At 45.2% G+C, this 24,121-nt stretch overlaps 1 protein-coding gene and 1 long non-coding RNA gene across 5 annotated transcripts in view; one reads left to right on the top strand and one right to left on the bottom strand.

Annotated features, from left to right (window-relative positions):
* The window catches only part of KIRREL3 (kirre like nephrin family adhesion molecule 3), a 554,929-nt gene that overhangs the window by 318,255 nt on the left and 212,553 nt on the right, over nt 1-24,121 (top strand). The gene's annotated exons all lie outside the window — the stretch shown is intronic.
* LOC311597679 lies at nt 3,232-17,927 on the bottom strand. The gene is made up of 3 exons (XR_014779320.1): nt 17,829-17,927; nt 10,278-10,995; nt 3,232-4,472 (listed from the first exon to the last, which is right to left on the bottom strand). It is a non-coding gene; the product is annotated as an uncharacterized lncRNA (long non-coding RNA).

Raw genomic sequence — 24,121 nt, forward strand, 5'->3', positions numbered from 1 at the left:
TAAATCTATGTCTGTTTTCTTTTTCACATTTACATGGCTAATTGTTTTTGTTTTTGTTTCTGTTTTTTTGTTGTTGGTGGTGGTGGTGATGGTGGTTTTTTTTTTTTTCCAATACTATCTTTTCTCCATCTAATTGCCTGGCACCTTGGTTTTCTATAACAATTGACGTCACCTGAGTGTGGCTCTCCAGCCTGTTCCACTTGTCTGTCTCTTAGCTCACCAGTACTGTGCTGTCTTGATTCCTGTAGCTTATACTGAGTCTTGAAATCAGATCATATGAATCTTCCAACTTGGTTCTTTCTTAGCATTTTGCTGACTACTCTAGGTCCTTTGCCTTTCTATAAAAAAATGTTTGTACTTACTCTGCCAATATCTATAAAACAATTTTCTTGGATTTATGTTGTGGTTATATTGACTCTGTAGATCAGTTGAAAAAATAATTTACATTGTAACAAGGTTGGGTCTTCCAATCTCTGAACATGAAATTCATCTCCATTTTATTCTCCTCTGCTTTGATGTCTTCTATTAGGGTTTTTAGTTTTTGTTCCCACCTTGAAAGAAGAGAATTAATTACCCAAAATTGTTCTCTGGCCTTCATATCCTCCACACACAGCCAGTAGCATGTGCACTTCTTCATTCACACACACCAGACACACAAGCACAAAATAATAGTAGCAAGAATAACAGTTAATTTAAGTTAAAAATGTAAAGGAGCAGTAATAGAAAACCTAACTTCTGAATATCACTTTGTATCTCGGTTTACTACAGCAAGAACTTTTGGCGGACTACATATTTTTATACATTTATTTTTTATGCGGTTTTTGGTTGTTCTACATAAATAACCTCTGTGGACAAGAATAGTTGTAATTTCTTTTCCCAATCTATATTGTCTTACTACACCACCTAGGGCTCACAGAGCTATACTGAGTAGACTCTGACATCTTCAGTTCCTCCCAGACTTAGGACAGAAGCCTTCAGCCTCCTGCCTGGTTTTGTGATGTTAGTTCTGGGTTTTCCTCTTATTAAGTTAAAAAAAAAAGTCTTACATTCCTAATCACTTAACAGCTTTCACAATGGACATTGAACTCATAGAACATTGGAGTGTAATACAGGGCATATACATACATACATATATATATATACATATATATATATATATATATATATATATATATATATATATATATATATATATGTGTGTGTCAAAACACATCAGAGAAACTGTTGGGAAGACTAAAGCAGGAACTGAGACAGGAACTGGGGATGACCTAACTTAAAATGGAGGCAGTGCAAGGAAACCAGTTGTAGATATATCTCCAGAGAAAGGGACAACAGGACTTGCTGCCTATTGAATATGGTGGAAGAAGATAAGACAGACCCCAGGACACTTTTAGACAAAGGGCTTGAATAGCTGGAGGGATCCTGTTTAAACACACTGACTTACGAGGACTGAGAGAGACAGCCCAGCAGGGTAAGGATTACCAGTGTCTTTTGGACGTGTTACAGTTTTCAGTAGCTATAAGACATCACACACACACACACACACACACACACACACACACACACACACACACACACCAGGAAAGCAGTCAAATCCACAAATCTAGACCTCAGGGGATAGGCCGGGGCCAAATTTATAATTTTAAAAATCATCTGTATCTCAGTGGTAGTTGAAGCCTTGGAATTTCGTGCCATTACCTTGGGAGAAAAAAAAATTTTATATAAAAATGGAGAAGAGAGGAAAGCCCAGGAGCCCGCCAGCATTTGCTGGCTGGCTGCGTAATCTGACTCATGGGAGGGCTTGAGTGAGTGAGCCACGCAGAGAGCAAGCGTTCTGTACGTGTGGCTGAGATCTACAGCTGTACGCTTGGGAAGATGCATTGCTTCCACCACACCAGGAGCTGAAAATCCAGCTGCCCCCGCCCCCCCCCCCCGTGGTTAACAGAGCCCTGAAACATCCACTGAAACATTATGAGAGTTTGCTAACGAGGTGCAAGGACGAGGGACTGTGTTCGCGGTTTACTAGGTGGGGCTTATAGCAGAAAGGTGTCTGCGGAGGGAGAAGAAGCGATCTCGTCCGGGAAAGGAGAAGGACAAGCTAAGCATCTGAAGCAGCCTGGGGAGAGGAGGCCTCAAGACAGGGAGCTCAAGACCTATATCTTCTCATCTCTACAGTGGGTCTAGCAACTCCCTTTATCAGTCAAAAAGGGAAATTCCTGTCCCAAGAAAGGAGAGAAAGGTCCACGCCCCAGAGAAGCAAGGGTAGCACGGCCAGACAAGTTGAAAGCAGACATCGCCTGCTTAGCTGAGTACTGTCAACACTGTTGCCAGGGGTTGGGACAGGAAGTGCTAGTGACTGAGACCTGAGGCTGACCCCGGAAACTCACTTCTCATTCTCCCAGTACAGGCACCGCCCCCACCCCCCAATACCTGAGGAAGAATTCTTAGCTGCAGTGTAAGGGCTGGTGGGCGGGGGGGGGGGGGGGGGGGGGGTGCTTAAAATGAAACTGGGAGTTATTAAAAGACCAGGTAAGCCACTGAGGGCAATTACACTGTTTTTTTAAAAATGAATGGGCTGGAATGGGCTGCCAACTCCTCCTAAGAGACTTGAGACAGCAAAGGCCACCCCACCACCATCAAAGGATACCATTGAAATGGGCCTTCTCCCCTGAGGGACAATCTCCAAGCCTGGATACTCAGTCACAATGAAGGGGAAAGCACTCTGGGGAAAATCATAGGGCAGCCTCCTTCCAAGGCCAGGGCACCACGGCCTGAATACTTACTTCCACAAAGCTCTCGTTTTGAAATTCTTTGCCTCTAACGTAATGGTAGGGGGCAATGCATAGGAGGCCACTGGGTCCTGAGGAGAGTCTTCATGGGTAGGATTGCTGTTTATATTTGTCAGCTTTCTAGTAGTATTAGAAAATACATGAGACAAGATAATGATGAAGAAATTGGGACTTTTTTTTTTTTTTTTTTGCTCACGGTTTGGGGGACCCATAGGCATAGTGTCTCAGCTCTGCCGAGGGGCCTTTTGGCTGCATTATATCATGGCAGATGGCACGAAAAGAACATAAATGAGAGCTATGATCACACCCCAGTACATGAACATAAAGATAGCTGGGTGCTACCACATACAGGCCTTTACATCAACCCTCTAGTGAGTTCCCCCCACCCCCCAAGAGTTTTCACATGAACTACTGTAATCTATTCCAAGGGCAGGGTCCCCAGTGAACTACCAGCCACCCACCAAGACCCACCTCTTATATGGTCCATCCTTTCCCAACAGTGCCAGCTTAGATATAAAACCACTGACACGCTGGCCATTAGGGAACAAATTATACCCTAGCCATGGCAGAGATGTGTTCTGCCTCTTTCACCAGGTGATGCCACAGCTAGAAGTCACCATCTGTGGGTTTTCATCAAGTCCTGGTCCCACTGTTCCCTTGATCTTGGACTTCTCAGCCTCCGAAATCCTCAAAACGAAAGTTCTGTGCTTTATAGCCTGCGCTGTTTATAGCATCCGATCACGGCATCCTAAACGAGCTAAGACTCAGGATCAGGCAGCAACAAGGCTCCGAAGTTGTTCAGAGGCAGAGATTCCTTGTGACCTCATAGCCCAAACATTATGGCCACACAGTCCTTCCCCAGCATTATCTGTCTTGTGATTTCTCATGGCTGCAGGGGTTCCAAATCAGACGTCTGCCCCAGTCCTCTCCAAAGAAGAGTTTCCCTAAACATCACTGTCTCTGTTTTGCTGCTGTAAAATCGCACTAAACACACACACACACACACACACACACACACACACACACACACACACACGAAAGTTGTAAATATCCATGATACTACAAAATGGGTCTCGGAACCCAGGTAGACACCAGTGCAGCTGGGTGGACTATCTGGAAGAGACTCAGGGGCAAAGTCGAAGTTGTTTCAGGCACAGCTCTCTGGGGGAAACTGCTTCTGCAGAGGCAGCCAGCCTATCTCTCTCTATTCTCTGCCATTCTTTCTTCCACCGTTCATTGCAAGTCAAAAGTTCACCCTTAAAAGGCCCTGTTTTCCAGGCAATTCTCTTCTGCAAAACTCCGTTAGATGCGGAGGCAGTGTGTGCGAGCAAGCCGGCTCTTTCTAAATCCGTGGTATTGCAGCTGCAGCAGCCATCCCTAGGCAGGCAGTTCTGATCCAAAATGTTTATGGGGCAACTTAATACCCAGCCATGTATGTGCAGTGCTTCCGAAAGATACTCGTGAGATGGAAATTGTTTGTGTAGAATCCAAGGGAATAGAAAATGGAGTTCGCTTTGATTGAATTCATTAGTGGTACATTCTGGGGTTGTTGTTGGTGTTTTGGATTTTTTTTTTTAACTGTGACTTTCAGCTTTCATAGACATCCCATGAGATGAATTGTTCTCCGTCCTGGAGTCATCCAGACCTTTGTTCTTTTGGTTTTTCTCCCAAAGTGGTATTTTTCTGTGAAATAAATTGGACAGAAAGATGCAAAGCTATTGGCAAATTGAAGTGTCTTGTTCAAAACGCTTCCTACCTGAGCATTTCCTAGGCCAGACAGTAGCTATGGGAATTGGTAGGACTAGAAGAGGTGAGCCTGAGACCGTCCTCAGAGCCTGTCACTCCGCAAGAGTCTCTCAGCAGACGTTAACCCATTCTAGACCCAAAGAGAGCATTGTCACCCCAGCAACATACACAGACCTATACAACTGTGACCAAGACCATGGTGATTTGTTCCTCTGATGGAAGACATCACTGACAACACAAGTGAAATTAGTAAAAGCAAAACCTTCAGCCAAGAGAAAACAGAGCTGTGTTCAGCCTGCAGAATCAATGTCACTCCACAGAAAGTGAGCCAGGTTGGTGGAAAGAGTTGGAAATAGGCAGCATAAATTACTAACACCTTTTCCTGTACCCAAATGTAAGATTATGTCTTCATTGCTTTAGGTGACATGAATAGGTTATATTGTTCAACGAAAGTCACTATTTTTGTCCCATCTTTGTGAATTCTGAGGGATGTCAACAACCCCAGAGAGCTGCAGAGAGGATGGACCCTCTACCTGCCTTTACAGTTGGTGATTAGCCCACTCCAGTCTTTATCTCCCCCCCATTCTCCCCCCTGCCTCTCCCCACTACCCCCTGTTTCTCGGGTGCTCTCTGATCATATAAGTCTCTACAGGAAGGGGAAGTAATGTCTAGACAGGAGTGAAACCCAAAGCTAGCTCTTACTGATTCAGCAGGGAGATTGGTGAGATCATTTAGAAAAAAAAAATTGGCCTAAATGAGAATTGAGTGCTGGGAATCTATGTTCCCCCGGGTTAACCGAGATCGTATTGCACTTATCTAGTATTGACCTGTGTTTCCTGTTTCCGTAATATATGAACCCCAATAAAGAAGTGGCTCTGAATTGAGAGTACAACTCGGAATCCTTCAAGTAGTACTTCCAGATGAAAATGCCCAGATCATACCTGCAGAATTTCTGATTTCATAACTACAACAATTTACATGTCTATGGTATGGCATCAGCTAAACCCTCAGTATAAGTCCCCTTTGTGATCCCCATAGCCTTCCTGAGTAAATTCTATTATAATTCCACTTTACAAATGGAGAAATGACAGACACAAAGAGTGGGAAACCTCCCCTGGGGTCACACTGCTAAATGCTAGAGGCAGGAGGCCAACCCAACTCTCACTTCTGGGTGCAGGGCCTTTGTTGATGGAGATAGAGAGCATGTTTTAGGTCATTTAAGTTTCTGTAACAAAATCCCTTAGATCAATGGGTAGTGGATCAGCTTAACTTACCCATTCCACATTTTACACCATAAATAAATACAATTATTGTCAATCAAAGGTGATGTTAATAATAAATAATAATACAGAGAAACCAAGGTTTATGGACATAATGAACTTGCAAAACAAACAAAAAAAAAAAGACAAATATCTAGTAACGTACAGGGGAGCCAAATTTAAGACAGAGATCCAGAGTGACAGCGGATTTTTCACACACACAAAATAAATGATGTTTCCATCAGGCCACCACCCCCTTTACATACTAAGTAGATACTGTGGAGTCTAAAAGACAGTAACAACAAAAGCCTCATAACAGATACGGAGGTCAGTTGTAATCCTAATTTAGCTCTCTAGAGTCACCTGGGGAGAGTCTCCCCAGGGAACTGTCTAGGTTATCTTGGCCTATCACATACTTATGAAGATTTTTTTTAATTGTATTAAATTAGATGGGAAGACTCACCCTGGATGTAGGCAGCAGAACTGCCTGGCTGGGTCCTGAACTGAAGGAAAAGGGGAGAAGGAGCTAAGCGCTGGCAAGCAGGCACATGCGGGTTTCTCTCCTTTGCGGACTTGACTTTGGATGTGATATAGCTGTTTCAACTTACTGCTGCCTTGACTTCCCCAAAATGACAGACTGTAACCTGAATTTTGTGAGCTAAAACAAGTCTTCTTGTCCCTACATTACTTTTGCCGGGGCATTTTATCATAGCAATGGGAGACAAATTAGGGCCCTGGGTCCTTTGGAAACAATAGAAAGTTACTCTCACCGTTCTGAAAGCTAGAAGTCTGAGATCTAAGTGAGAGAAGACTTGATGAGGCGAAGCCATGCCCCCCCCCCACTCCCACCAAGACCCCCACCACACCGAAGCCCCCACCCCCATCCCCGACCCCTGGGAGAGTCTTAGCCGGTATTCTATCTTGCTTGTCGGTTGCAATGATCAAACAGTGACCAAAAGCAACTTTGGAAAATCGGTAAGTTCAATAGCATGGACTATTTCCAAGACTGTGGCACCAATACGCTGCCTTGTCAAAGGGCAGAGGATGGCTATGGCCTAGGAAGCAGGATCAGCCAGCCAGCTGCAGTCAAGGATAGAGACCGTTCACTGAGCCATCATTTGAGCAAGCCTTCCTGAGCCCTAAAAGAAGTACGCATGTTCCCAAGATGTCCCACAAACTGGCTTGAGGTATAGGTAGAGTTCATATAGATGGCAGACCTCTAAGTGACTCTGCTATAGAAATGTCCCCACAAGTTGAGGCCTAGAATCTTCTGTCCATTTTAGCATCCTCATTCCCCATGAAAAACCTGATGTCCTCCCTCCTGCTCAGACTTCCATGCCACTGCAACAGTCTCTTTTGAAAGATGCAGGTGGGCGTGGCTACTTTTCCATGCTGCCTTCGGACCCTTGAGACCCCTCGTGCCTCACTTTCTACCCCTACCTGCCTCCTCTCCCACGCTCCCATGCCTGTCACACAGAAAGGGTGGGGTGGGATTCTGGGTCATCTTCTTTGTACTTTTGTTCATTCTAGGTAGCAGATGCTGGGAAAGATGATAGGACTCTGGGGGAAACGCTAGTGGCCCCAGCAGAGGTGCACAACCTCATCCCCTCCCCCGCTCCCCCCACCCCCACCCCTGCCACCATCCTCAGAATGGTAATAGAGTATGGAAGGTGCATTATGGATCGTCTCATTCAACTTGATCTAAACAACCCCAGTATTAATGGAAAATTTAATGAAAAACTAAGCCTTGATTAGGTTGCCATGCGCAATCCCCACAACACACAGAGTCTGGTTAATTTCCCTGATGTCAGGGGCCTGGGCTCAGAAGCATAGACACACACGCACTCAGGCAAACTCCCTCCAATCCCCAAGCCACAGGCACTCCTCTTCTGGCCAGGCCCTGGGCACTGCAGGATTACACTGTTTCTCTAGGCTCAGCCTGGAGCAAGCGTGGTGGCACTCAGGGGGAAAGCCGATTCCTCACCCCTGGCCTTCCTTCTGAGAAAGGAAGCAGGCAGCTCAAGAGCAGCAAGCAAGCCTTTCACTCTCCTGCTGCTCGGATGGAACGGGGCCGCTGGCTCCAGGGAGTGGTGGGCTCTGAGGCTAGAAATCCAGAGGCTAAAGAGGCTGTGCTCTCCTGGGTCACGTGCCACTTCTCCGCGAAGCTGCCACCCTCAGCTATTTGTACACCTGCTCCCGGGGGGGGGGGCATTTTAATCATGATAGGCAGATCCCATCCTGTGTAGGAGAAACCATCCTAAGGAACGCCAAGGGCTGGAAGGAAGCAGCAGCCGGCAACCATCTTGGTAAAGCCCAGCATGTCGGAGACAGCTTCCCTCGCACATTACTAACGGCCCCCTCATCCCATCCTGTGAATCCTGTGCTTGAGAATCACTGTACTTTTTTTTACGTATTTCCTGCCCTACCAAGACAGTATGGCAGACATGTGCTCTTCCCTGGGGAGTGAGCCTGAGTAGAAATATGTGAGGAGAAAAGGAGGGAGGGGAGGAGCATCTATCGAAGAGGTGAACAGAGGGAAATCTACCTAGTAGTCTCCTAGGAAGCCTGTTTGAAGCTTGGGTAGTCCAGTCAGCCCTCTCTTACTGCTCTACTCTACAGCTCACTCCTTTGTCAGCCCACACAGTGCTTTGGCACCCCCAGTATTGCCAGTGCACCACATCCATCAGCTTTGTCATAGTGTGGCTGTGTCCCCCACCATGTGGTAAAGGTGGGGGTTGCCAGTCTAGTGCTATTGAAAGGTAGTGAAGTCTTTGACAATCAGGACCTAGGAGAAGGAATTTACTGTCACTGGGCTCACACCCGGTGAGGAGGAGCCTCATCCTAATTACCTCTCTTTGCTTCCCAGCCACTAAGAAGGGGAAGGCTTCCTCCATTGTGCTCCCTCAAATGATAAGGCAAATTAAACCTTTGCTGCTTAAGTTGATTGTCTCAGGCGTTTTGTTACAGTAAAAGATGGCTGAATACTGCAGGCTTTGGTGCTCTCCAACACTACCACCAACGCCCTTTCCACTTTTACTTTTTTCCTAATTTCTTCTGTAGTCAAGATGCAGATTCCCCAAAGTCACTGACAATTGTTATGGTGATAGGCTTTTACTGACAGGGCTGCACTGTTGTTTTTAATGAGTCTTCAAGGTTGCCGCTCACCAGTTGCTAGCAGAAACATTGCTTTGTCACAACCCGTGTATCTTTAACCAGAAACTACCAGCTTTACCTTTCACACTCTGGTGTAAAAACTACTCAAGCAAAAAATCTAACTTATTTATCTCCGAGACTTCCTAATTCTCTTCTTTTTTACTCAACTTTCCTTCTTTCCTTTCTATCCACAACTCACCCATTTACTTCTTTTTTTCCCCCTCTCATTCATCTATTTATTTAATCACTTTACAGCCTGATACCAGCCCCCTCCCTCCTTTCCCCCCCAGTCCTACCCTCCCTCTTCTTCTCAGAGAACAGGGGCCCCCAAGGGGTACAAACCCACCCTAGGCCCTCATGTTGCACAAGGACTAAGTGCATCCTCTCCCTTTGAGGCCAGACAAAGCAGCCCAGCTAAGGGGAAGGGATCCAGCATCAGGCAACAGAGTCAGAGACAGCTCCTACTCCTATTGTTAGGAGACTCACATGATGACTAAGCTTCATATCAGCTACATATGTGTGTGGGGGGGGGTCTAGGTCCAGTCAGTGCATGCTCTTTGGTTGGTGGTTCAGTCTCTATGAGCTCCCATGGGCCCAGGTTAGTTGACTCAGTAGATCTTCTTGTGATGGCCTTGACCCCTCTATCTCTTTCACTCCTTCCTCCCACTCTTCTACAAAACTCCCCAAGTTCAGCCTATTGTTTGGCTGTGGGTCTCTGCATCTGCTTCCATCCGCTGCTTAATGAAGCCTCTCAGAGGAAAGTTATGCTAGGTTCCTGTCTGCAATCATAGCAGAGTATCTTTAATAGTGTCAGGGGTTGGCTCTCTCCCGTGGGGTGGGTCTCAAGTTGGGCCAGTCATTGGTTGGTCATTCCCTTAACTTTGGCTCCAATTTTATCCTTACACTTCTTGCAGGTGAGACAATTTGGGGGTCAAAGGTTTTATGAGTGGGTTGGCATTCCCCTCCGTCCACTGGAAGTCCCACTTGGCTAGGAGGTGGCCACTTCAGGCTCCATATCCTCCACTGCTAGTGTCTCAGCCAGGGTCACCCCCATAGACTCCAGGGAGCCTTCCTGTACCAAAGATGTCACCCACTGAGATCCTTCCCCCCCCCACCACCTCATTCCCTACACCTGATTCCCACCCCAACTTCCCCTCCCCACTTCCTCTCCCACCCAGTTTCCTCCTTCCATATACTTCAGATGTCTATTTTATTTCCTCTTCTGAGTGAAATTGAAATATCCTTTGGCTCTTCTTGGATTCTTTGGGTCTGTAGATTGTAGCATGGTTATCCTGCACTTTATGGCTAATATCCACATATGAATACATACCATGTGTGTCTTTCTAGGTGTGGGTTACCTCAATCAAAATCATCTTCCTAGTTTTATCCATTTGCCTCCAAATTGAATGATGTTTTTGATGTTAATAGCTGAGTAGTGTTCCATGTGTAAATGTACCACAGTTTCTTTATCCATTCTTCAGCTGACATCTAAGTTGTTTCCAGATTCTGGCTACTAATGATAAAGTTGCTATGAACATAGTTCAGCAAGTGCCCCCTGGGGAATGGTGGAGCATCTTTTGAGTATATGCCCAGAAGATGGTATAGCTGGGTCTTGAGGCAGTACTATTACCAATTTTCTGAGAAACTGCCAGGTTGATTTCCAAAGTGGTTGTGCAAGTTTGCACTCCCACCAACAATGGAAGAGTGTTCTCCTTGCTCCGTATCCTCACCAGCATGTGCTGTCACTTGAGTTTTTTTATCTTAGCCATTCTGATGGGTGTAAGATGGAATCTCAGAGTCATGTTGATTTGCATTTCCCTGATGACTAAGGATGCTGAATATTTCTTTAAGTGCTTCTCGGCCATTAGAGATTCCTCTGTTGAGAATTCTCGGTTTAGCTCTGTACTCCATTTTTTAATTGGGTTATTTGGCTTGTTGGTACTTAATTTCTTGAGTTCTTTATATATCTTAGATATTAGTCCTCTGTTGGATGTAGGGTTGGTGAAGGTCTTTTCCCATTCTGTAGGGTTAGGAGGCTTCATAGCATCCTATAAAGACAAAAAGTGTTGCTTCAGAATCTTGGCTTGATCACAGTAGACTGAAATGGAGCCTCCTGGCACTGATGTTCCTCTCACCACCTCCTGGCTTCAACTTAGCTTTCATTCCCCTTATGCTTAAGATCTTCTGGGTGCTGGGTCAAATGACCCAGGCTGGGTAAGCCAGAATCTTCAGTGGGATATATCAAGCTTTGGGGGCCCTCCTAGGAAAGTCTGATGTGAGTCAATGCAAACTACCTTATCTAACTCCATACCCAAATCTTCTATAACCACCCTCAGAACCCACCATGCAATGATTCAGTTCACGTCCTCAAGCAGTGACTAGGAAGCAGGTCCAGGGGTTGAGCAGGTACATATGGAGTCATCTGACCTCTGACTGGTAGAGGATGCACACACACTAAGACTCCTTGAGTACAGTTTAACCCGGAGCATAGATTTTTCTAGCCTTCCTGAGAAATATGCCTCTGAGTCCCACCGCCATCAGCCCAGGATTTGCATTTCTTATTGTTTGGGACAGAATGCAGAATTGGGAAAGTTCTAGGGGACTTCTTCCATTCTTCTTGCAAAAGGCAGCTGCTCACGAGTCTGTCTGACAATACTATCTGTTGTCTTTGTGATAAACAGCATACAACCAAACAATACTTATCAGAGACCCACATGAGGCATGACCCTCTGTAGCCTGCTATTTATTCCAAGAGACAATGCCTGTGCCATCTGGGAGCTTATGTCATAAGAAAAATGACACCATCTAAAAATGTGGTTATATTTTGTGCTTTGTCTTTTTTTTCTCTTTTTAATTTTTATTTTTTAAATAATTTATTCAGATTACCTCCCAATTGTTATTCCCTAACTTGTATCTTCCCATTCCCCCCTCCCTCCCTCTTTTACCCTATTCCCCTCCTCTAGACCTGTGATGGAAGGTGACCTCCTCCCCCACCATATGATCACGGCCTATCAGGTCTCATCCAGATAGCCTGCTTTCCTCTGAGTGCCACCAGGCCTCCGCACCAAGAGGAAGTGGTCAAATAGAGGGCACCATAGTTCATGTCAGAAGCAATCCCTGCTCTCCACACAACTGTGGAGAATACGCTATCCATTGGCGAGATGTGAATAGGGGGTTTAGGTTTACTGCATGCATTGTCCATGGTTTGTACAGCAGTTTGGGCAGCATCACCCCCACCCCGGGTCCAGATCTGCCAGCCTTAATGGTCTTCTTGTAGGGTTCCTGGACCCTCTTGATCCTTCTATCTCCTCATTCTTCCGTACCACTCTCACCTGGAGTCCTAATAGCGAGTCCCTCTACCCTCATTTCTTGGTTTTGTTGTTTGGTGAGTAGTTTTGTTGTTTGGGATTTTTTGGTTTTGAGGGGTTTTTTGTTGCTATTTTTTTTTCCCTCAGCATATTTGAGATCTGTTGGAAGTATTACACTATGATGCCCTGAGACAAAAGAATGTGACTAAGGCATATAAGCAGAAGTTTCTGTTCAGGGTAGGTTTCTGTAGAAGCTTTGCCCATCCTGGTCTACATAAGTGAGCTCCAGGCCAGACAGAGCTACATAGTGGGACCTTGGGTGATTTCCTAACTGGCCTCAATCTCATCCTCACTATACAGAATCAAATAGAACATATGGCTGTTTGCCTTGTTCCTTGTAGCCTCCAGGAAGGTGTTGATATACAGCCCAAGGAAAGCCACATTGCATCTTTTATTGGTCTGAGGATGGCTTCATCCTTTACTAGCCAAGCCTCATCTTCCTCTGAGTTGTTGTGCGTTCTAGCTGGAGGACAGTTTTACAGTTTGCTGACTTGGAAATCAATGTGACATGCCAAACAAGATTGCTTCCCTGGCCTGGGACTGGTTGGATCATCCTTAAAAGCGTACTCCTCTTCCAACGGGCGCCCGACTTGGTATCCCTCTCTATTTGCTCAGCTCTCTTGAGGCGCTCATATCACTCCAGGCAATGGGTTCCCTGCTTGGCAATGGTCCAAGACACACAGTCAGCTCTCAATTAGCCATGCTAATGGAGAGAGCAGTGGTGCAGAGGATCCAAAGCATCAGATTATCTGAAAATCACTTTTATTGGCTTTAGAACAAAGGCAGTGGTGTGGCACATGTACGTATGTGTGCACAGGAACATGTCCAGTGACAGTGTGGCTTCTGTGGGCTGGCTCTGTGTTTACAATCACAGATGCCACATTACTTGGAAGCGAGAGTGAGTGACAAAGGGGAGGAGAAGGCGGTGAAAATACTCCATTGAGAGAGGCAGTGAAAAGAAGAGGGGACCCTGCTGCAGTAGTGCTGTGGACACCCTCGGCCTCTCTCCTCCTAGATTGCCCCCAAGGTGGACAAGAGTGGGCTATGTGCCTAAGATTCAGGGAGGACCATTGGGACGTCTCCAAATCATGCTATAAAACGTGTCCCTGCTTGGTAGGGACCCCCGAGCTTCCATTGTCCCTTTCAATACCAGAATGCCACTGGGCTATAGAGTTTATTAGGTGCTTTTGCAAGATAAATATTCTACAGCCTTTTTGGGGGGGGGCGAGGGTTATTGCAAGTTTGGAGTTGACATTGGAGGACCATTTAGTGACATGTGACTCTTGCCATAGAGCAGAATCCCTTTTAATCGCAAATGTCTGAACCTTCCTCAGTTAGTGTAGCTGGGAAATATGTCCTTTAGTTCGCCTGTTAGCTGCACATCACCCTCTGGAAGACACTCTAGGGCACTCTGTTTAAACAGCCATTGTGATCATCTCACTTTGATTTCCTGTTGCTGTGCTAGAACACCCTGACAAAGGCATCTTAAGGGAGAAATGGATTATTTGGCTCCAGGTTATAATCACTGCAGAGAAGTCGAGGAGGCTAGAACTTGAAGCAGCTAGTCCCATTACATTCAGCAGAGAGCAATGACTTAATGTATGCCTACTCATGCCCTTTTTTTACTCTAAAAGAGTTCAGAATCCCTTGCCAAGGGAATAGTACTACCTATAGTGGGTACGTCTTCCCATTTCAATAAACAGTCAAGATAATTCTCCACATACTCAACCACAGGCTAATCTAACTTCATTGAGACTCCTCTCAGCTGACTCTGCATGTGCCAAGCTGTCCATCAAAACTATCACATTGACTAGTCTTCAATATGACTTTGAGAAGTGGCCTGTATGAAGATAAGCATTTGCCTTCCAAGGGCCTCTTTCCCTCCACAGTTCACTATCTTTGGTCCGAACTGACTTGTAGTAGGGACCTAAGGATGCTAATATACAAGGGGAGATGGGTGTCAGAGGACTAAGCAAATGCTCAGTTACTCAAGCCACTCTAAAAATAGTCAGCAGTTCACAGGCAAACCATGAGTCATCAAGCTGACTAAGATGATACAGTAATAATAGCTTCTATTCATTGAGCACTTACTAGGTGGTACGAATTATGGTAAGTGTTCCACATGGGTCTCCTGATTGAATTCTCTTAATCCTATGAGGTGTTATTCTCAATTTTGAAAAAGCCTATGGAGAAGCTCTCTCAGCCTTTGTGGAGACAATTTTTAAAATAAGAGAAACAAAATAAACAAGCCCAGCATGTTTGAGACTCTTGAGGGAAAGAAAGCATGTAAATCAACTAATTATTAACATTCATGAGTATTTCTATGCAGCCAAGAAGAGGGGCAGGGAATCTGATTTTCTATAGCTCTCCAAGGAGTTTAGGGTAGAATGGTTAGCTAATTGGCCAGTCCAAATAGCTTCCTATGACTCCTCTTGATGGATGCCCACTTGCCTCTCCTCCTTGTGTGATAGAACAATAAGGTTAATCCCAAGGTTGTGACCCATGCTCTCAAACAGAGCTATCAACGGGGAGGGAGCTCTGTGCTCCAATGTTCATGGTAGACAAAGCAGCAAGTCCTATTGCTTATGTGATCAATGACCTTCTAGAACAATCGCTAGGGTTCGTAGCCCCATAAAGGATGCCCATCCCAATGTCAGTCTCCAGGCAGAAGCAAATTGATGTGGTAGAGGAGCAGGAGGTAGAGTAAAGGCCTAGAAGGGACAAGAAGAAGAAGAAGCTGTTGACAAAGAGCCCTAAAGAAAAGGAAAGAGCTTAACAAGATGCAAAGCCCATTCAGGAGAGCTCTCTGAGTCAGTAATTAAAGTATATCCAGCAATGTAGGGCTGGCAAGGTATAAAAGATCAATAGGTTAAATACTTTATGTTGTTTAATCAGATACTTAGCACAAATCAAATATTACCTTGCTGGGGTTATTAGGCTAAATGAGGGCACTGCTGTGGTGAACATTCATTACCAAGACACCAATGGATCATGAAAATTGCAAGGTACATCCCTGAGTCACCTCCAGCCCTAAGATGAGGAAGAAAGAGCACAGAAAGCCTTTCTCCTTGGGATATAAGAGAAATCTAAATTTTTTCATAACAATGGCTTAGAAAGTCAGGGATATCAGGGATATGTGCTGCCCTGGAGAATTAAAGAATTATATTTATATATATATATATATATATATATATATATATATATATATATATATATATATATATATATATATATACACCTCTCATTAAAGTGGGAATACTTTGTGCACAACTGACGTAGATGAATTCATCCTTCAGGACCATGAGGAAGCACCAATTTGTAGACAGATGACTGATTTTATGTATTACCATGACAGACATGGCTGCACTTGGAACTTGGGCATTCAAGGCATGGCTCCTAAAGAGTCCTTCCCTGGGAAGGGATCCCAGGGCAAGAGAAGCTAACTGGACTCCTCCAGAACACTGACTGAACCACAAGGAAAATGAATGAGGCTCAACAAATGGGCATGTTGTACAAAAAAAAAAACTTGTAGAAAAACCCCAAATGGCCTCACCAGGATTGACCTTAACATGGTGGAAATATTTCCTGCCTTTCCCCCATGTCATAGGCAAAGTATATTTGGGATAGCACCAAAAGCAAATGGGAAGTAAAATAGAAAGATGTTATGGAACTGTCAAAGCATCATGGGAATAAACCCTACCTATGCCCTTGCATAGATGGAACCAGAGCTTTTAGGCACACCTAATACTTCCTACAAGAAGCCCAGATGATTCTCCCTCCCAGGAAGTAGCCGCACTGGTCCTCTCTGGGAAGGATTCACACTCCCTCCACCAGTGTCTGCATTTCAGCATTTCCACACTTCCAGGCCTCCCTCCAGATAGGAAAAGGGAGGGATACTGTCCTTCCTACCAAAGAGCACATTCCACTGGGGCTTCTGCCAGCACACACCTTGTGATCCTGTGCCCAGTGTGCCTGCAGGTTTCCCCTGAGCCCCTGAATTCATTTGCTGGCTTCTACCTTGCCGGAAATGATCTGCTCACTTTGAGGGGCTTTTCTGATGGGCTCTTCAGAGTCTTAGGGTTCCATTAAAGTCCAAAGTGCCTCTACAACCAACGCAAAAGATGAACAGGAATGCTGAGGATCCAGCCATCCTGTCCCCTGCTGCCTTGCCCTTCCCTTCTGTCAGTTTTGTATGTTGTGATTACATAGCAAATCTTTGAAGAAAAAACTGGATTAAGATCAAGACTTTTTGATGCCAATATTCTGGGTATCTGGAGACTTTGATCATAGTATTCATCTTAGTCTGTTCCATGTTGCTATAACAAAATAACACAAATTGAGCAAATTGAATCAGATTTAGTTCTGCCTTTCTGTATCAGGGTGTCAGGCCTGGTTGTCTTGGAGGGCTGCTGTCTGATTCCAAGATGGTGCCTTGTTGCGTTTTGGGAATCTGCACTCACATGGCAGCAGGATAGCACAAGAGGACACACAACCTCATCAAGCCCTTTTGTAAGGGACCTAATACTACTCAGAGGGGAGCATCCCTTGTAGCCTAATCACCTGATAATGGCCCCTGTTAATATTGCTACAGTGGTAAACATGGACTTTGGAGAAGACACAGACTAGTATCATTTATTCTACTGCCTTCCTCAAACATGACAAAAATCTCTATAATTATGATGAAGAACTTTCACAGGCTTGTTGTTTATTCAGGCTATCTAATATGTTGTCCTTTTAAAAAGCCTTTTGTCTTTAGGAGTTTTTATTATATTTACTTATTTTCATGTGTGCATAGAGGTATGTATGGGACATAGGTGGAAATCAGAGGAAAGACAACCTGCAACAGTCGGTCTCTCCTTTTACCAAATGTGCCATGAATCAAATCCAGACAGTCAGGCTTGCTGCGAGCGCCTTCATCTGCTGAACCATCTCACTAGCTTTGTATTGTCTGATTTCAATCATTTCGCAGATGGCAAAGTGAAGCGCAGATGGAGGAGCTGTCCTAAGATCTAACAGAGAGCCAACAGACATTTCCAACCCTACTAGATAGCATCTCTGACCTCGCACACCTTCACGTACCCTGGGAGGACTTGATGGCTTTCTGGTTTAAGAAACATCTCAATTTTCCCTCCCTGCAGAGCATGGACAATGATCAGTCTCAGGACAGGGTGGATTCACAAGACTTTCCTAGCTTGGGGCTCTCCTTTCCACTCATTTCTGGGGGTGTCCTTATTAGCTTCCAGTACCTTTCACCCTTTCTCCAGCCACACTCACTCTGTAGACTTAAGAAGTTGTATTACCAGACACTGCCTGAGCAGCACCAACAATGTAAGAGAAGGCACACAGTCCTCAAAACCAGGAGTGGGGTGTTGAGGTCACCACTGAGGATAGGGCCACATTCTAGCAAAGCAAGCAAGATTTCATTCAGGCTTTGGCCACAAAGAAATCTGGGTCATGAAAAGCCTGTAGAAACCGAGCCACAAAGACTCTCTGATACCCAGCCCAGGGCTTACCTCTGATACTGCTGGCCCCAGCAGGGTCCACCAGCCTTCCTAAGAATGCCAGTCCACACCCTCCTCAGAGTGGCTTCCAGCCCCCAGAGAGATAGCACAGCAGGGAAAGAAGCGAGTTCTGAGGAGGAGAGAGTGCTTGATAAGTGGGGATTTTTCTTCTCTTTCTAAATTCAGTTGTCTGTGGGGAAACCAAAAAAAAAAAGAAAGAGCAAGTATGGGCACTTCGGCAAGTCAGACTTTTCAGGGAAACAAAGGAAGCATTTGTCAGAGCAGAGTACAGAGCCAGCCCATAGAGGATTCAGGCAGTTCATACCTTGGCGAGGCTCTGCCATCACAAGCCCTGACCTAATTGTCAGAGATACTGCTCCTATTGTTTTCCAGATAAAAGCAGGCACCAGCGAAAGCTCTCCTGGGTGACGGTTGACACCAGGAAACATTATCCTGACTGAAGTTACTTATCTCTTTTCCTACCCCTTCCCTAAGCCCCAATCCCACCCTTCTCTCTGCCTCTCACAAACCTTCCCAGAGCTGTCAAATCACAAGGCACAAAACAGGACTGGATAGATGACCCGGCCATCATCTGCCCTCAGTGGGCAAGACTCACCCGCCCTCAGTACAGCCTGGGCCAGAGTGAACTAGCACAAGTCTTCCATATGTCCTTTACTCCTCCCGAAGACGAGGCAGATTGGCACTCTTCTGAAAGCCAAGAAGACAAGGAGTGATGTCTGTGAACTCCTGAATTATCACCTAATAGATTAATGATGCCTCTGGAGGACAAAGGGTAAAACCTCTAAAGAAAAGCATTCTTAAAACATGCATTTTTTTTTAAGTTAAGTTTTGAGGCAGTGTGGAAGGAAAAGGGGGCATGTACATGTTTAGATACACAAAGCCAGTGGCATGTCAGGGTTGGAGGGGCTCAGACCTCTCACCTGTCATCTTATTGCAACCCTAAGGTGGCCAGGATAAGACTCCCGCACAGACAGACAGGGTGAGGGGATGAAGTAGTCTCTGTCACATTTGACTCTCTTCATTTCTTCATGAACTCCTCTCCTGAAGTTCTTCTGGAAAATAAAATCAATCTGTCTCCATCTTCAGTATTTTAGAGGCAGCTTTCTGGAGGAGGAGGAGGAGGATGAGGAGGAGGAGGAGGACAAGGAGGAGGACAAGGAGGAGGAAGAGGAGAAGAAGAGGAAGAAGAAGAAGAAGAAGAAGAAGAAGAAGAAGAAGAAGAAGAAGAAGAAGAAGAAGAAGAAGAAGAAGAAGAAAAGAACGTGTTCCTCATTGAAAATTCCTTTTGGTTAACTAGCCCAGATCCATCTCCTAGGGGTTGATTCTTCATTCTGTCACTGAATTGGTGAAAGTCCTGGCTACAAGAAAGAAAACTCATTCTCAGCAACTTTTAGCAATAAATCAGTGTCCCCAGTTGGGAAGTTCCCTCCCTGTCCTACTAAACAGCTTAGCCATGAGCCCTCACTCCTCAGTCTCGTGAAGCTGGGTGCAGACATGCAAAACAGCCCAATATCTCAAAGGAGAAATGAGTGAGTCAGCATTTAGAAGCACAGGCTCATGATAGGAAGATTTGAGGGTGTCAGACTCTAGAATGGAGCACTATGGGCTCACTGTGGCCAAGGTAGGTTTGTGCCGGGCTTGAAGCGTAAGGCAGTAGAAGATAATACAGTATCTAAAATGTGCCTCTTACCCTACGGAAGCGACCCTTCAGGAAGAAACTGTACCAGTTTCCCCTGAAACACACAATAAAACAGGGGCTGTTACAGGCTTTTAGTTTACTTATTTGATGCAGATGAGTATAGTTACTGTAAAAGTTGACACCAGTTGCACAAGAGACTAGAAAAGCAAGAAGCTCCTCCTCTTTCTCTGTCCTAGGTGCTACTATTCACTCTGGTACCATATCTGGGAAGCCTGGAGGGTGGCCTTGGTCTCACCACACCTCACTGGCTTCTCCAACAGTTGTCCCTCATTGTCCTGGCTATACCTCCTCAAAGTCTGCATCCATAGCGTTGAGACCCAGTGTCTATGTGATTTTCAAACAGACCTTCTCCTAAGGATGAACTTAGAATCTGGCCTTTCTAAGAGTAGCACCTGTGGCAACAGGTTTTCTCCCACTGGGGTGGTGTTTGGGTTGTTGGGTTTTGGTTTGGGTTTGGGTTTTGGTTTTTTACATCATTCAGCATCATTTCATATGCACTTCTCTATTGTGGGGACGCTGTGAAGTATCTTTATCTCCATCTTGCACTGGGGTTATGGGACAGCAATTCTTTCCCAAAGTCCAACATCTAGTTATAGACAGAGGAAGGACAAAAGCTTAGTTTTCTGTCAGGGTCCAGCTGAGGATCCTTCTGCCATCCTGTCCCTGTGCATCCTTCACTGAACTGCCGCATTCTGCTTCCTCTGGAAAGCTTTGCTGGCCCACAGCAGGCCCCGATGCTGTCTGCCCCATTTTGCTGAAGAAAGCTTGCTGTCTGCATCTCTCAGTTGCCTGGTTATTCAATCACTCTCTTGTTTACTTAACTTTTCAGCTGTGTACATATATTCTTCACAAGAAAATTATAAACAAGGTGTCTGGCATAAGCTTTATTATACCTGCTCTCTTCCCTCTCCTCCCCCCGCCCCCACCTCAACAAAACCCAATTAAGAGTGGAGGAGACATTTAACAAATACCGGCTGCTGAATGCATGAATGAATGACTTTTTTAATCAAATATAAATTAAACTGGTGTCTCGTGCAACGGCAGAACTTCTTTTTGCATTAACCCTTGTGTAGCTTTTCCTAATAGTAATGGGGGACCATTGGGGTGGCGGCTGGTCCTTGGCTCTCATCCCATGGAGTCCCCCAGGGGAGAAAATGAAAAGGCTTCTGTTTGAGAGTCCTGGTGGGATTTCTGGAAAGAGACAACCCAAGGTTAATATTTCAAAGAAGAGCCAGGTATAGAGGCATAGTCTGAAAATTCCAGCACTCTAGAGCAGGAGGATGGGTGAGTTCAAGGCCAACCTGATCTGCACATGAGTTCTAAGCATCCAGAGCTCCACACTGAGTCCCTGTATCAATAAGAGTGGTAGGTAGGGATGGGGTCATAATAGCAGGACTGTTATTCTGGCACAGCAGAACTTATTGGAAGCCATACAAGGCAGGGCTCCCATCAGACACACCCAGGACCTGGCTCCATAACTGGGTAGTTATGGGCAAGTTCCATGAGTTCTTGCGCTTATTCCCTTGACCTCTGGAAACAACAGCCGTGTTTACCCCCCCAGGAGACCTCTTACGTAAGTGAGATAACACACACAAGGAGGTGCCCAGAACTTGCTTGGCGCTGGTGTGTTTCTAGTTTTGGCATGCTAGGGACTGAGCCCAGAGCCTCACACATGCCCAGCACCCACTTTGCCACTGAGTTACATCTTCTTAGACCTTCCAAACACTGGGAGTGTGCCCAAGGTGTGGCACCTCCTTCCACAGTTTCCACAGAATCCCTAGCTTGCCAGAAGCCTCTACTGCCTTGCTTCCTCCTCATTCCCTAGCAAGAAAGCTGGCATTCACCACACACAGAGACTACAGGGAGGCTCACAGTCCAGAGGGAGCTAGTACCACATAAATAACAAGAAGATAAGAGCAAGGGGATTACAGTCGGGATGTAATGTAAATAAATTATAATAAATAGATAAATAAATAAATAAATAAATAAATAACAGCAAGGTCAGCAAATACCGGGGCCAACCCAAACCCCACTTTCTCTTTGCAAAGGCAGAAATGCTGGCTTGCCTGTGACCTCAGGACCTCGGAGGTTTTTTGTCAGAGTCCTCCACACAGATGCGGGCGGCATGAGTGTGTCCTTCTGCCACAGAACTAACAAACCCCACCTGGTTCATCTTTTCTTCTTGCTCAGCACAAGGTCAAACTCCCCCTTTTTGCCTCATCTTCCAGTTGGCACAATGGCTTCTCCCACCTTCTTTTAAATATCTGAATTCAGAAATGTTAATTAGGGACTTCCCACGACTTTATGGAGGTGTCATGATTAGACCTATTATTACCACCCCAAATGGGAAAATTGAACATCTACTGCTTTATGAACCCTTTATCACAATTAATGCTGTCTCTAAAGCTTCTCATTTATTGGGTTCTGTAGTATAATCATCCCTTATATGTGTTTCAAGACCTTGTACAAGTACAAATAATTTAAACTAATTAGCTTATTATAAAAAAGGAATGAAAACAAATGGCACATGAATGAATTGTGAGGTTTCATATAGAATTAATATCTCCCTAATACCCTCAAATTTGGTAAGTTCATTATGCATCTATAATCAAACCTGATGAATCCCCTAGATAATTCAGAAGTAATTATGCATGAACTCCTGCCACTTATTTTAAAGTGCTACCAAAATAAGAGATTTATCCTCAGGATCCAGTTAGGCTCTCAGATAACTAGCTCTAACCTGACATCTCCTGTCAAGATCGGCCCGGAGAAATGACAGGACTTCCCTTCCCCCCAATGCTCACCGCTCACCACTGACATCTGCAGAGCACAGCCTCAGCAGGAGCTCTGTGCGGGACTGGGGGCTGATTCCTCACTGGTGCTGGTTAGTGAGAAGCAGGGAGAATGGACATGACAAGCGGCCACCAGGGCTCCGTGCGATACCACACAAGGTGCCTGGTCACAGGATTCCAAGGATCTTTCTAGGTCCAGTCATAGACTGCTGTATCAAAGGGCCCTCTGTCTCCAGTCCGAAAGGATTATAGCTCCTTCCTGACGTAACATACCTGTGACTCTGAGGCCCTGTTTTTGTCTGATTCATTCAAGATGGCAAAAAGAATTTTGCACTTTTTGAACTATCACATCTAGCTTTCTTGAAGAATAGCTCCTGTTTCTTTTTAGATACACTTTCAGAGTCATTGTAAATTCCTTGAAGGCCATGATAATGATATTTATTACAAGTATTCACTGTGTGTGTGTGTGTGTGTGTGTGTGTGTGTGTGTGTGTGTAAATAGTCAAGTATTTTTTTAAATGTCTATGTGCTAGTCCTTTGTATATCAGTAAATAAAACAGAAATGCCTACACTTTTGTGGAATTTACATTCTAGTGGAGAAAAACATAAAATAAATAAAGGAAATAATGTCACCTGAAGGACACCATGGAGACAAAGAAATGTGGAGACCTAGTGCAGAAATAGGTGCGCATTTTAAACCAACTGGCCAGTGCAGAAAAGCTGGCAACGGGGCCATGTCCTGGTAAGGAATAGACATGTGTTTAACTAAAGAGAGAACATCCCAAACAGAAGGATCATAGGTAACCATGGGGCGGTAAGGGCTTGTCTTGTGAGTTTAAGGAACATCAAAGAAGCGGAAGTGACGGAAACAGGGTGAACAGAGGGAAAATGAGAGACCTAGACAGAGAGAGAGGCAAAACCAGGCCTTTCCTCTAAGTGAGGCAGAAAGCTCTGGAGCCTTTTGAAGAAATGGCACCATCACAGTTTACATTTTAAATGGTCACTCTGCTGTGTTGAGAACAGACAGTAGGAAACGAGGGCAGAGGCAGTGTATATTAGCTACTTTCCTCGTCATTGTGACAAAATCCATGCCAACAGCAACTCAAAGGAGGAAGGGCTCAATTTGGCTCACAGTTTGAGGAGTTACAGTCCATCCTCTCAGGGACACTGTGGATGTAAAAGCATGAGGTCACACTACATCCGCAGTCAGGAATCGGACTCAGCTTCCTGGTGCTCAGTTTGCCTTCTCCTGTTTCCTCCTTTTCCTCCCAGAAGCACATGGCGACAGTGTTAGCCACGTTAACGATAGATCTTCTTTCTTGAGTAATCCTGTGGTCACAGCCAAAGAGTCAGTCAGGTTGGCACAGGTCTCCCTCATCCACAGAGACCAATAAGAAGGTTCAGGCCACAAACCAGGCTAAGGGTCACCGTGAGTGGCCCAAGTCAAAGCCATGGAGGATCCAAAAGGACCAGATTCCCAAATTCCTGATAAAGAAAGAGCCAACAGGGTTTGCTGACAGATTAGATCGTCTTTGTAAAGCAGTCAGCTCCCAGAGGAATAGCTTATAGCTCAGAGGTGCTTGCTGAATGTTTGCTGAACGGCTGGAGCAAACATATGCGTAAATGAAGTACTCAAATAATTTGGAGCCCAGCTGGGGGGTGGGAGGGGGCGTTGGAGTTGAATTTGATTAGAGGAAAAAGAACATGCCAGGTACATCTCAGCTGTCTCCTGGGAGCCAGTTTTCTTACCTAGTGGAAACTCATTAAATATTTGTTGAATAAGTGAACAAATG

The sequence above is a fragment of the Acomys minous genome (genome assembly GCF_964271855.1).
Source record: "Acomys minous genome assembly, chromosome: 5".
Classification (NCBI taxonomy): domain Eukaryota; kingdom Metazoa; phylum Chordata; class Mammalia; order Rodentia; family Muridae; genus Acomys; species Acomys minous.